Source organism: Mauremys reevesii, linkage group 10, assembly GCF_016161935.1.
Source record: "Mauremys reevesii isolate NIE-2019 linkage group 10, ASM1616193v1, whole genome shotgun sequence".
Classification (NCBI taxonomy): Eukaryota; Metazoa; Chordata; order Testudines; family Geoemydidae; genus Mauremys; species Mauremys reevesii.
In genome coordinates this window covers 14658003-14670925 of record NC_052632.1, presented here as the reverse complement: position 1 = coordinate 14670925, position 12923 = coordinate 14658003, and the positions used below count along the sequence as shown (strand labels likewise).

The 12923-nt window shown below is 51.0% G+C and overlaps 1 non-coding gene across 1 annotated transcript; it reads left to right on the top strand.

Moving 5' to 3' along the window:
• The first annotated feature begins 8563 nt into the window (after positions 1-8563).
• Positions 8564-8756, top strand: LOC120374169. The gene has a single exon (XR_005585909.1). It is a non-coding gene; the product is annotated as a U2 spliceosomal RNA (small nuclear RNA).
• Positions 8757-12923: the final 4167 nt, after the last annotated feature.

Below are 12923 nucleotides of genomic sequence, written 5' to 3'. Positions count from 1 at the left end.
ACAAAGGCTTCTAGACGGCTGTGATGGGAAAATGGGAATCTCTTAATGTCTTGGTCAATAGTTCCCTTCAGAAATATGGGGAAATGTTTCAATCAGGATATTACAATATAGCCTGTAACTATGGTATGGAGAATAAGAAAGAGAGAAATAATCTTTCTAATGAAAATGGAAGCTTCCCAGAACAGGCTGCTCTTCAGAATGATTCCCCCTGTGCCAATTCTTTCCCCCTGCTTTGGGAGGGAAGCTGTAGCATAGATGAGACGTGAGCATTTTCACTCTTGTGTCACTGTCATCCTTGCTACCACTAGTGGAGCTGCACCAATGAGGAGTTAGAGTTCCTAGGTTTCCTCAGGTCGAGAAGGCCTGAGTTGGGACAAGTGAACTGTCTTGAGAAGAAAGAGGAATGATTTCAGGGGGCTGATGGGGTATGACTAAGAGAAATGGAATGGAATTAAGAAAACAAAATTTAGTCTGAATGTCAAGATAAACTTCCTGGCAGTGACATAGATTTCCTGGTGGCATAGTCTCTCCAGAGATGGAAGCAGGGCCGGCTCCAGACCCCAGCGCGCCAAGCGCGTGCTTGGGGCGGCGTGCCGCGGGAGGGCGGCAGGTGGCTCCGGTGGACCTCCCGCAGGCACGTCTGCAGGAGGTCCACTGGAGCCGCGGGACCGGCAACCGCCAGAGTGCCCCCCGCGGTGTGCCACCCTGCTTGGGGCAGCGCAATTCCTAGAGCCGCCCCTGGATGGAAGCCCCATCACTTGGGACACTTAAAACTAGATAGGGCAAAAGCGAAGTCTAGAAAATGTCCCATAGGGAAAATTCTGCAGCAGTCCCCCAGAGATGAGCCAGTTGGGACTAAAAGGGCTTTTTCACTTCTACAAAACTAGCTCTGCGGAGCTGAGACATCCTCAGGATTGTGAGCTGGCTGCCCACATCCCAACCGAGCTGCCAACTGAATTCCCACTGGGGAGTCTCTATCCTTGGAGGTGATAGAAGAGGTAGTGGAAGCCAGGTGGAATCTGCAGTGGCAGCAGCTACAAAAATTCTCTTCTGATTTATAAACTGAGCGCTCTGGATGTAATAAAACCCCTCAGTGCTTACAGAGCACGTTATACATTTTGATATACTTTACAAACATGTGGGATCCACCATGCACATTTCCCTTCCTGTTCGCCTCCACAGTGTGCCACAAGTTCTGTCCCTGCATAGTAAGCGGCTGATGACCCTGAGCTGAGCCCTGGCGGGTGACTTCTGCCGCTGACGCTCCCACACGGATTGCTGTTGGGACACATGCCTGGCTTAGAGTTTGGGTTTTTGTTTTCCTTTTGAGGAAAGAAGTAGTCATATGGGAACAGAAAATGAGTGATTGGAGCCACTCTTCTGGATGTGGGACCTTGACATTGTGGTGGGGATGCCAGACCATCTCCTGCTGTTGTTTCCATTCCCTGCAAACATGTGGTTTTGGGAAGCTGCAGCCAAGGAGGCAGGAAGCTGCAGAGTAGGAGGCTGAATTCATGAGCCAGAGAGAAGAACCTATCTGTAATCTACCTAAATGCAATCTGTATTCAGAACAGAGGGCCTCATCCATTCTTACATATCTCCCTGCCCCTGTAGGCTTCAGAGGGCACATCTACACAGGTCTCCGAACCCAGGTGAATTGACTCAGGCTTGCTGTACAGGGCTAAAATTAGCAGTGTAGTCATTCAGGCTGAGGAGGGAGCCTGGGCTCCAAGACTGTCCCTCCTCGCTGGGTTTCAGAGCCTGGGCTCCAACCCAAATCCGAACATCTACACTGCTATTTTTAGCTCTGTAGAGCAAGCCCCATAAATCCAGTCAGTTGACCTGGCTCTGAGACTCACTGCCATGGATCCTTTTTTGCTGTGTAGACGTACCCAGAGACACCACCAGTCCTGTGTTGAGCTCCCACTGAGCTTCAATTGAGGCACCCTGAGAGTCAGCCCTATGGTTTATAGGAGTCTCCTGGCATCTGAGACAACCTGGCTGAGACAGGAACAGATTTATAGTGATTGCCTCACCTGTAAAGCACTGTCCCCTTCTGGGCCTGCATCAAAGATCTGCACCGACCTGAGTCAAAGCCATGGGAACACAATGGGCCCCAAGTAGCCAAAGGTGCCTTTAGCCCTAGGGACTGCAGGGGGAAAGGAAGGAATGGGTAAGACTTGCAACCAAGTCAAGCATAGTCAGCCTGGAAAATCCTGCACCAAGTTGTGGGTGGGTGGGTGAGAGAGGATGGGATCCGGACAGGCTTGTGTTCTCCAGTAGAAAGCTATCTGGCCTCAGACAGTCTCAGAAATGGCAACTGAAAGGCTTCTTAAAAGGGCACCCAATGTATCTTTTAAGTACTACTGTTTGAATAAACGAGTCCCTGAGCTATGGCAAATCCTACTCTGCTTACCAGGCCCTGGGGGGGGATCTGAGCGGGGTGGGGGAGGCATGTAGGCAGAACGGCTGGGGCATGAATTTAGACATTCTAATTAAACTCAGAAATCAAGAGATCAAAGGGAAACATAGTGAAATAATCAGGGCCAGGCATGGGAAGGAATCTCTCTCCTTTGTTTACATAGATATGAAGCTCAGGAAGGGGGAGGAGAAAAGAGGAGGGTTGGGGAGGGAAAAGCAAAAGGGGAATATGCTTTAAGAAATTGCCTCTCTTAACTAGCTGACAGAACAGGTTTCTGTAAATTCCTTGGAAGACTATGTCGTCTCTGTTCATTGTTGTTATTATTTATTTCTATATGGTAGCACTACGAGGCCGCAACGGAGAACATGGCCCCTCTGGACAAATACAGAGCAAGAGACAATCTGGGCTCCTAAGAGTTTGGTATCAACCATTTCCAGGAGCAGGTTGAAACTCCCAGTTAAATCTGACTCGGAAGGGTCTCTCTAGGACAAACTTTAACAACCTGTGAACCCCTTTCACTAAAATGTCAAGTCTCGCAAACCCCCTCCTAAAAGTGAATATTTCCAGGAATTTTCTCCTTTACCTGAGTATAAATTATAAAAGCAGTGCTCTTGGAAATATAGAATTTGTTTTTATGCTTATTACACACAATTTATTATCTATTATTATTTATCAGTACAGTATTTTTATTACATTATGAAAATGGCAATACTCTTCCAAGATCTCACTTTTGTAGCTTGTATCACTTTGAATAAGCCTGTTATAAGACAAGGCTCCTTGGAGTATCAGATGTGAAACAGCATGAAAGTATTTAAGAAACCACCTCAAAGAGTTCCTCCTACACAAGCGGTCAGGTCTTGAGCAGTCCAGGCAAACAATGCACATTACAACAAAGCTTAAACTTGTTCTTCATAGTAATTTTAAAAACTATATGAGCTGCCTATTTAAATTTTAAAAACAGCAAAAAATATCCACCTCCTTTCCATTTCTTAAAAGTTTAAATCTCCTCAGTGTGATACAGATGCTTGCTTTGATCTGCACAGGCTTGGCCTTACCATGAGGCGAACTAAGGCGGCTGCCTCAGGTGCCAGACTGGGGGGGACGGGGGTGCCACTAGACCCAGAGTGTAGAACATTGTGTCTGCTGCTGGTGCATATATATTCTCTCTGCTCTAGATCAGTGCTTCTCAAACTAGGGCTGCCGTTTGTTCAGGGAAAACCCCTGGCGGTCCAGGCCAGTTTGTTTACCTGCCACGTCCACAGGTTTGGCCGATTGTGGCTCCCACTGGCCGCAGTCCATCGCTCCAGACCAGTGGGGGCTGCAGGAAGTGCAGGGCCGCCGAGAGGATTCCGGGGGCCCGGGGTCTTCGGCGGCGGGGGGCCCTTCCGTTCCTGGACCCGCCGCCGAAGTGCCCCAAAGACCCACGGCGGGCCCCCCCCCCCGCCGCCGAATTGCCGCCGAAGCGGGACCCGCCGCCGAAGTGCAGCCAGGTCTTCGGCGATAATTCGGCGGAGGGGGGCTCCGCCGCGGGTCTTCGGGGCACTTCGGCAGCGGGTCCCGGAACGGAAGGGCCCCCCGCCGCCGAATTACCGCCGAAGACCGAGCTGAACTTCGGCGGCGGGTCCCGCTCCGTCTTCGGCGGTAATTCGCCAGCGGGGGGTCCTTCCGCCCCGGAGCGGAAGGACCCCCCGCCGGCGAAGACCGGGAGCGGCAGAAGCTCCTGCGCCCGGCCGCACAAGAGTTTGCTGGGCCCCCCGGAGCGAGTGAGGGACCCCGCTCCAGGGGCCCCGAAAAACTCTGGTGGGGGCCCCCGTGGGGCTCGGGGCCTGGGGCAAATTGCCCCTCTTGCCCCCCCCTCTGGGCGGCCCTGAGGAAGTGGCACAGGCTGAGGGACGTGCTGGCCACCCTTCCCACAGCCCCCATTGGCCTGGTGCAGCAAACCGCAGCCAGTGGAAGCTGCGATCAGCCAAACCTGCGGACGCGGCAGGTAAACAAACCGGCCTGGACCACCAGGGGCTTTCCCTGAACAAGTGGCGGACCGGCTTTGAGAAGCACTGCTCTAGATGCACGGAGATGGTGGAGTGCTGTGCTGGAGGAAGGAGGGCACAAGAGACATAACAGGTGAGCAGGAGAAAAGGGGAGAGGGAATAACAGAAAGCAGCAGGAGCTGCAGGGAGAGAGAGGAGGAGGAGCCTCTATGTACCTCTCTGGCACCCCCCGGAGCCTGGACTGATTAACACCAGCTTCTCGGAGAGCTTCCTGTTTCCTGCTGCTCCCTTGAACCCACTTGAGGAGAACAGGCAGTTAACTGAAGTAGTAGGAGCCAGTTAGGCCCTTAAGATGCTGATACCTTCCCTGACTCAGGCCCTGCTACCAGCCTGCTTATTTGTCCCCTTCAACTGAGTGTTGACAGCCACTATAGCTGGCACAGAACAAGTTCAAATCTTTGCAACCAAGAAGGCACGGAAAGCACCACTTTGATTATTCAAACAGATAAAAATGCCAGTGTTTACTATGCAGACAAGAAAAGTTACATTTGCTGTTCAGGCATTTGAAAGTTAAGTGTTACTTAACATTTTTGAACAAGGCATTTTAAGTTGTTAGTTCTCCTTTATTGGGGTTGGTAGCAGAGCAGTACCATGAGAGGAGTAGAACAGGAAGAAGGCAGAATTGAGACTTTTCAAAGTTTTGGCCCAAGCGAGGGGGCATGGGGGCGTCATTTGAGCTCCCCACCTCAGGTGCCAAAATGTTGTGGGTCGGCCCTGTCTGCTTAGCTCTTGGAAGTCCAGGGGCTCCAGGCTGCTGGCCCCATGCTGCCTGGGGGTCACTAGGGACAGCTCTGTCTGCCATTAGGGAATTTTTCCCCAAGAACCTCCTGTAACATTTCGCGAACCCCCAGGGGTTCACAAACCCCAGTTTGGGAACCACTGATCTAGGAGAATATCCCCCCCCTCCTGGGAAGGTCTTCCCCAGCATAATTTAATTATGGGAAAGTCCCCATGTGGGGAGCAGGTCTCATTTCCTGCAGGACATGAAAAGAACCCGGATGTTCTATCAGGATGAGAGGGCGTCACTACATGGACCCAAGATGTGGTGGCAGAAGGTGCTGATCCAGCTGCCTGACATGGGGACTCTCCTCACAGGTTAAAGGGGGCTGCTTCCTGGTGTCACTCTGTCCTTTTTTTTTTCTTGTGCCAGAGCTGTGGCAATTCTGCATGTTGAGTGAGTGAAGATCACCCAGAAGGGTGATTAGAGCAATAAGTGCAGCTGACGTTGGGAAGCTCTGCAACAAAGCATCCACATCTGCCAGGGGAGGGTGTGGTTCCTAACTAAATGGGAGTGCAACAGCATATAACTCATGGCCCAGTCCTGCAAGGTTTTACCCACACACTAATCCCATCAATGGGACAAATTGCCTGAGTAAACATTACTCATCTGAATAGGCCATTGTCAAATCAAGACCAGCATTTATCCCTTGGCTCGGAATCAGTTATCAAATGAAATAGCAAGAGTAAAGTTAGGAGAGAGCACAATTTAGGATGTAGGAGTGTGTGGCAATAGGTTTCCAAAAAAGGACTATTTAGTGCTTATCTGCCTGCAAGTATCTGCTTTGTATTTGAGCAGATTCAGTCCACTCATCCTTGCTAATCATGACAATGGTTCCATTGTTCTGTAGCTCATCTAGGCCAGTCTGAAAGGAATGTTGATATGTGCTATTAGAAGAAGGATACTTCACCAGTTGGAGCCTCATTTCCCCAGATGGAAATGGGGAAATCCCCACAATCCCCAGGGCATTGTGAGGATAAGCCTATTAAAGACTGGGAGGCACTCAGATACAATGGTAATGCGGGGTTATATAAAAGTACTTTGGAGACACTAATATTCATCTGAATATAATCTTGTTTTATTGAGCCTGGAGCAGAGGCCATGAAGTCAAGCCGCCTGGGTTCTTGTCTCAGCTCTGAAACAGATTTGCACGGTAAACTGGGTAAAATCATGTCACTGCACTGCACTTTCCTCATTATAACCCGGGAACAATAATGCTCTCCCTCCCTCCCAGGGGAACTGGACAAGAAATGGCTGTAAAGCGATATGAGCTATACATTATTATCCTGCAGTATGTGGGTTTATTTAGATGTTCCTGAGTTATTAGTTACCTAAATTTTAGCACAGCCAAATACTCTGGGTTCCTACAAATAATGGCCCTTTATCAGTAAGGGAGGTAAAAATCTAGGAAGCTCTTTTATGTGGGGAGAATAAGGAAAGAAGGTCAAGTCTCATGCAGAGACTGTGAAAAATCCCAGATGTCTTTTCTGGCCATCAGTCGCCAGGATTTGGGATGCAGATTGGCCAGTGGCTAGGTCAGGGCAGATGAAGCAGTTGAAGCAGGTGATTCTGGGTGCAGATCCCAGCAGCGAGTGCCTGGTTGCCCTGTCAGAAGGATTAGGAACAGGCTAGGGATTAATCCTCTTGAGACTGCATTATAGATTGCACCTTCCTCCCCCTCAAAGTAACAAGCACGTGTGTTGTTATAGAAAGCTTAATTTCATAGCACTAGGAAATCTCTCCAGGACCCAGATATTGAGATATAAAATACAGCCCGTATTGTGCTGCTGTGACCTACTCTTCTGTGTGTGGAGCCGAAGGGAGGGAACCTGCTGCTGACACATAGTGAGCAGAGAGGCGGCCTTGGGGCCTGAATGCTGAAGTGACTTGGGGGCGATGTATAAAAAGGTTTCCTAAGACGCAGAAGATATGGGAGTGGGGTTGGCCTCTAGGCTGGAAGCAAATCTATCAAGTTTAACATTGGTCTACTTTAAGGGAAAAAGTGGATGCAAATGCCAAGCAAGCTGATCCTAATGCCAAGTGCCATGGTGTGAATTCAAACACCAACCGTGTAGTGTCAGGAGGGATTTCAGTACCTGGTGCTGGCCTAAATGACAACCACAGAAACATAGAACCATTGCATTAGAAGGGACTGCAAGGGTCATCTAGTCTAACCCCCTGCCAAGATGCAGGATTTGTTGTGTCTAAGCCATCCAAGACAGATGGCTCCAGCCTCCTTTCGAAAACCTCCAGCAAAGGGGCTTCCACAAACTCCCTAGGCAGTCTGTTCCATTGTCCTACTGTTCTTACAGTTAGGAAGTTTTTCCTGAGATTTATTCTAAATCTGCTGTGCTGTAGATTGTACCCATTGCCTCTTGTCCTGCTCTCTGTGGCAAAAGAGAACAACTTTTCTCCATCTTTTTATGGCAGCATTTCAGGTATCTGAAGACTGCGATCACATCCCTCCTTAATCTGCTCTTTTCCAAACTAAACATTCTCAATCCCTTCAGCCTTTGCTTATATGGCTTGAATTCTATCCCTTTGATCATCTTTGTTGCTCACCTCTGGATCCTTTCCAGTTTCTCTCCATCCTTGCTATACACTGGTGACCAAAACTGGACACACTACTCCAGCTGAGGAGTAACCAGCACTGAGTAGAGTAGGAGTGCCTAGAACCAAAATGCCTAGAAAGCTGGTACTGGGCCACCTCTGGGAAGAGAAGAATCCACAATGCACTGGGCTTTACTACATACTGAAAGAGGCCATTGAAATATTCCAGATCATGTCTGGATGCCTTGGCTCCGTTCCTTTCTAGAGGAACTTTGTTTTTATCAAGAAGAGACCCCACTCAGTTCTGGGAGTGGGAGAGGAAAGCCCTTCCAGGCAAAAGCATCAGGGTATGGGGGCTGGTGTTTCAGAACCTTAAGTGGGGGAAGTTTATGGTATTGTTATGAGTTGGATTAAACTTCATTGAAACTGGTGGGTGTAACAGCCGCTTTTCACTCAGGATAAGTGTACAAGCACTGGAGCTCCTTGATGGAATAAATGGCTGAAACTACAAGGACCTCCACGCAAAACAAAGCTGAAAGCCTCGTGCAAGGTTGGAGTAGACGTTAGCCATGTGGCCCAAGGAGAGGTCAACTATGATCTGATAAACAAAGGGGAAGGGGACTGATTGGATTGGAGCAGTGTGTCTGTATGTATGAGATGGAAGAAGCAGGGAAACAGCAGAGAAACAGAGAGAGAGAGAAGGAGAAGAAAGCCAAGAAGAGAGCAGAAAAAGAATGGAGGCTGTGGCCCTGAGTAAAAGCCTAGAGAGCTTTTGGGCCTGAGTGCTGGCTGAAGGGGTCTTGGATCTGTTCTTATCAGTTTAATATTTGATATGTCCTTTATTTGAGGACTGTATATTAAATTGATTTTTGAAACAGGGGGCTGGAATAGGAGCCTGCTCTGTCCACCCCATGCATTGACCTGGTATTGCAGTGCCTCCAGGACTGGAAAAAAAAAAAAAAAACTGTGAGCAAACTGTTGTTCCAGTCCTCCTGAGTTCAGAGAAACAGAAACCTGACTTTGTATATTCTTGGTAATTAAATAGGATTGCATCAAAGAACTACATGGCTCCATCATCAATTTCTCCTCCTAACTGAAACAATCCTCAAGCCCTGGATTTTGGATAACCGCTTGGGTCGAAAGGGGTAAGAGTATACTTTGACCTGGTGGAAGCAGATGCAAAAGAAACTAAACCTAGCAATAAAGCCTTCCATGATGGAGCTTGGATTGTTGCAGTAGGATGCAGTGCAATTGACCTTTCCCCTCAAAAATCTTTTAAATAACCCATCCCCTGCAGGTGGCTTGGCTGCTCTGGGAAACCTGGTTTTGGTTTAGAGTACATAGAAGCTGCCTCCATCCATAGCTGATTTAATCTTTTATGTGACAGGTCAGTTACTCTCCTATTTAATTCCTGGTGCATGGGATGTGTATTCATTCACTGGGCTCAGGGAGATAAAGCTGGAAGGTGATGGGCAAACCTAACTTCTATGATTCCTTGGAGTCTGTCACTCCCTTTCACAGGTCTTCTGTTAACAAGCCACTGTTGCTTCCTGGAACATTTTGAACTCTATCTTAGTTAGGGACAATCTGGCTTCCCCATGGCATTTTAAAAAATACTCATTCCCCTGTTTATTGCCAGGAACAGAGTGGCATTTATGTCCTTAGGGACTGAAGGAAAAGATGCTGCTTTTTATTCTTTTAAGAGACCATCCATCTCCCTAGAGCTGCCTCTGTGGCTGAGTTACAGGGTAAACACCTTTGTACAGTGACTCACGATTCCGGGAGCCTCACCCCACCCACTTCTGGGTTCTCCTTTCTGGCCTCTTTTCTCTCAGGCTCCCAGCTGCCTAGCGTGCTCTGAACACAACAACAATTACCCCAGTACTGGGTGCTTCTACAAAAAGCAGGTTCTTTGCTCCACTTCCTCCTACAGCTTCTCCTCCAACTGAAGTGACCTCCTCTCTTTGTGGAGTCATCTTCATGACAGCAGTCATTGATTGTGATGTCACCAGCAGAAGATGGAGATGCTAGGAGGGGAATAGGTGGCTAATAGGTCCCTATGTTTCCTGGGCATGGGTGACATAGGGCTGTGCTCCTGGGATTTATTTAACTGGTGTGGGCCTATCCCTTAACTCCAAATGGCCACCTGGCCATGAAAGGCCATAATGTAAACCAACAGTCCTTCGCCGATCCAATCAAATGTACTGTGAGCAGTAGGCCCCTGACCAGGGTAGGTTTCTTAGGTCCCTGCCACAGCTTCACCCTGAACTGGCCTTTGATAAACAGCCAGCCCTTTTTAGTTGGCCTGCTGGGCCTTGATTGGCCTCTGACTGCTCCTAGCCCTTCTGACTACTGGGGGACAAGTCTCACTGGTTCTTCCAGCACATGATCCTTGGAGACATATCTAGGCATAGGGTGACCAGATCACACAGGTGAAATATCGGGACGTGCGGGGGGGTGGGAGTGGGGGCAGGGCCGGCTCCAGACCCCAGCACGCCAAGCGCGCGCTAGGGGTGGCATTTTGCCGGGAGGGCGGCAGGCGGCTCCGGCGGACCTTCCGCAGTCATGCCTGCGGGAGGTCCACCGGAGCTGCGGGACCAGCGGACCTCCCGCAGGCATGACTGCAGAGGGTCCGCCGGTCCCGCGGCTCCGGTGGACCTCCTACAGGTGTGCCTGCGGATGCTCCACTGGAGCTGCGGGACCAGCGGACCCTCCGCAGGCACGTCTGCACGAGGTCCCCCGGAGCCGCGGGACCGGCGTGCTTGGGGCGGCCAAATTCCTAGAGCCGCCCCTGGAGGGGGGAGAGAAAAAAAAACAAAAACGGCCGCCGGAGCTCCACGCCCCACCCCCCCACCAGCTTGCCTTCACTCCGTCTCCACCTCCCCCCTCCCTCCAGTGCTTGCGCCGCCATACAGCTGATCAGCGCAAGCCTGGGAGGGAGGGGGGAGGAGGAGGAATGCAGGGTGCTTGGGGAAGAGGCAGGGCCAGGGTGGGGATTTGGGGAGGGATCCAATGGGGGAAGGAAGAGATGGAGTCGGGGCAGGGGGGCATGAGCCCCCTCCAGGCTCCGCTCCGCCTGTGAGTGGAGGCAAAATATTGGGACAATTTGTGTCCCGACCGAAGGTAGGTCGGGACACGGGACAAATAAGCAAATATCGGGACAGTCCCGATAAAATCGGGACGTCTGGTCACCCTATCTAGGCAACTCCAGAAATCCAAACTCACTGCTCTTCTCTTCAGCTTCAAAGGGCTGAGCCAAGGTGGCGGGGCCTCCAGTAATGAGCAGCAAATGCCTGGTACCTCCTGTCATAGTGCCTTGGGCAATTTCTGTTACTCTGAACTGCTCTGCATATATGATGGGGGAGAAGGCCGGCACATAAGGAAACGGGCCATTCAGGAAGGATTGTTGCTTATAATACTAAATAAAGTTTGCATGGCTGATGATCAGATGATTGACTGAGAAACCACAATGACAACAGCAGCACTATAAACAGCAGTAAAATTAATGGTAATGCTGAGGCACCAGACAGCCAATCTCCCAAAGCTCCAGACCCTGCCTGCAGGAAAGCCCCTCTGATTGGCTGCCTGCCCCACTTGCCTGCCTCCTGGGGAGGAGCAGCCAATCAGGGCTGCTGCAGAAGGTAGGCAGAGCTCTCTCCTCCTCCCCTCAGCAGCCTGACACCTTCTTCATAGGTGGAGAGGAGGGAGCAGAAAGAGGCTAGCAGTGCAGGGCAGATCCTCAGCTCCTCCTCTCCCCTCCAGGCATGGGGGGAGAATCTTTGGAGCTGCACCCCTAGCCTGGAGGAGGGAGCAGGGACCCTGCTGCAGCCCCCCCAGCCCTGGGAAAGGGGGGTGAAGAGCCCCTGGAGATGCAGGAAGAGCAGGGGAAAGGTGGAGGAGCACAACTAATGGGGGGTAGAGGGGGCTGGGAAGATGTGGCGGCCCACGCAGACTGCACAGACAGAGGCTGCCCACCCAGCGTGTTTGCTGCACTGAGAAGTTCATTTCCACCATTCCCCAGAAGTGGCAGAAGCCATGATGTCCTTCCCCTCTGCTCTCTCCTGCCTGACACGGGACAAGAAAGGGGGGATTGTGCTGCACAAAGGCCACTCCTCCTGCTGAGCCTTGGCAGCAGTGAAGCTAGACCCATCCAGCTGGCACTGCCCTACCCAGCCCCCTGTCCCCATATTCCTGCCAGGAGGGGGACACGTGCTGCAGACAGCTGCCACGGTCAGGAAGTGCCCTGCTGGCTCTCATATCTGATGAGCTTCCACCACCATGCCAAGGAACAGGGGCTCTCAGTGGAAAAACTGTGCCCCAACACAGGGGCTGAAAGGGGCCATGCAGGCTGGAGCCTTGCAAACAGCACATGCTAGGCCAGCTCAGTACTCCTCAAGGCTGCTAATTAAGCAACTTTGTCTACAATGCCAGACTCGTAACCCTTTATTTCTCACCTTCGTTACTAACGGCTCTGACTGTGGAGCAGGCCCAGTGGCTGGGCGCTGCTCCAGGTGAGACCCATGTGCTATTTCTGGCCTGCTCTCTCATTTCCCAAACCAGCAGCAGGGCCCTCCTGGCTAGGGCCTTGCACTGCCCTGCAGAGCATCCAGTCAAGTCTTGGTCTGTTGCTCCCTGAGGCTGGGGCTGGGGTCCTGGTCACTGCTCTGCCTGGGCCTTAGTACTGTGCTGCAGGAGACCCAAGCTTTTGGAGCTGCAGCAGCCTAAACGTGGGAGACCTCAAATCTGGCCAGTAGTTGCGGGCTACAGAGGCTGGGACTGAATCCCAGGAGCATAGCCCATCCCCAGATTTTATATAACCAATCAGCAACCCTTTTGTAGCTCCCCACAACCAATAACAGATCTTGCTGTCTTGGTCCACGGACTCCCATTGACTGCAAGAGCTAATGAAAAGAGACATATGATGGGCTGGAAGGGGTAGAGATGTGGCTTGTTGTTATCTGCTTTGGGTTGATCGTTAGCATCTCACCTGGCAACCCTGGCACCTACCCCGATTCTCCCTTCTTGTCTAGACCCATCCTGGGGTCTAAGAGCTTTGTGAACTGGGGTGCCACCAAGAGACAATGTGATTGAAGCAGACGTTAGGAAGGGCTGAGGGAGAGGGATC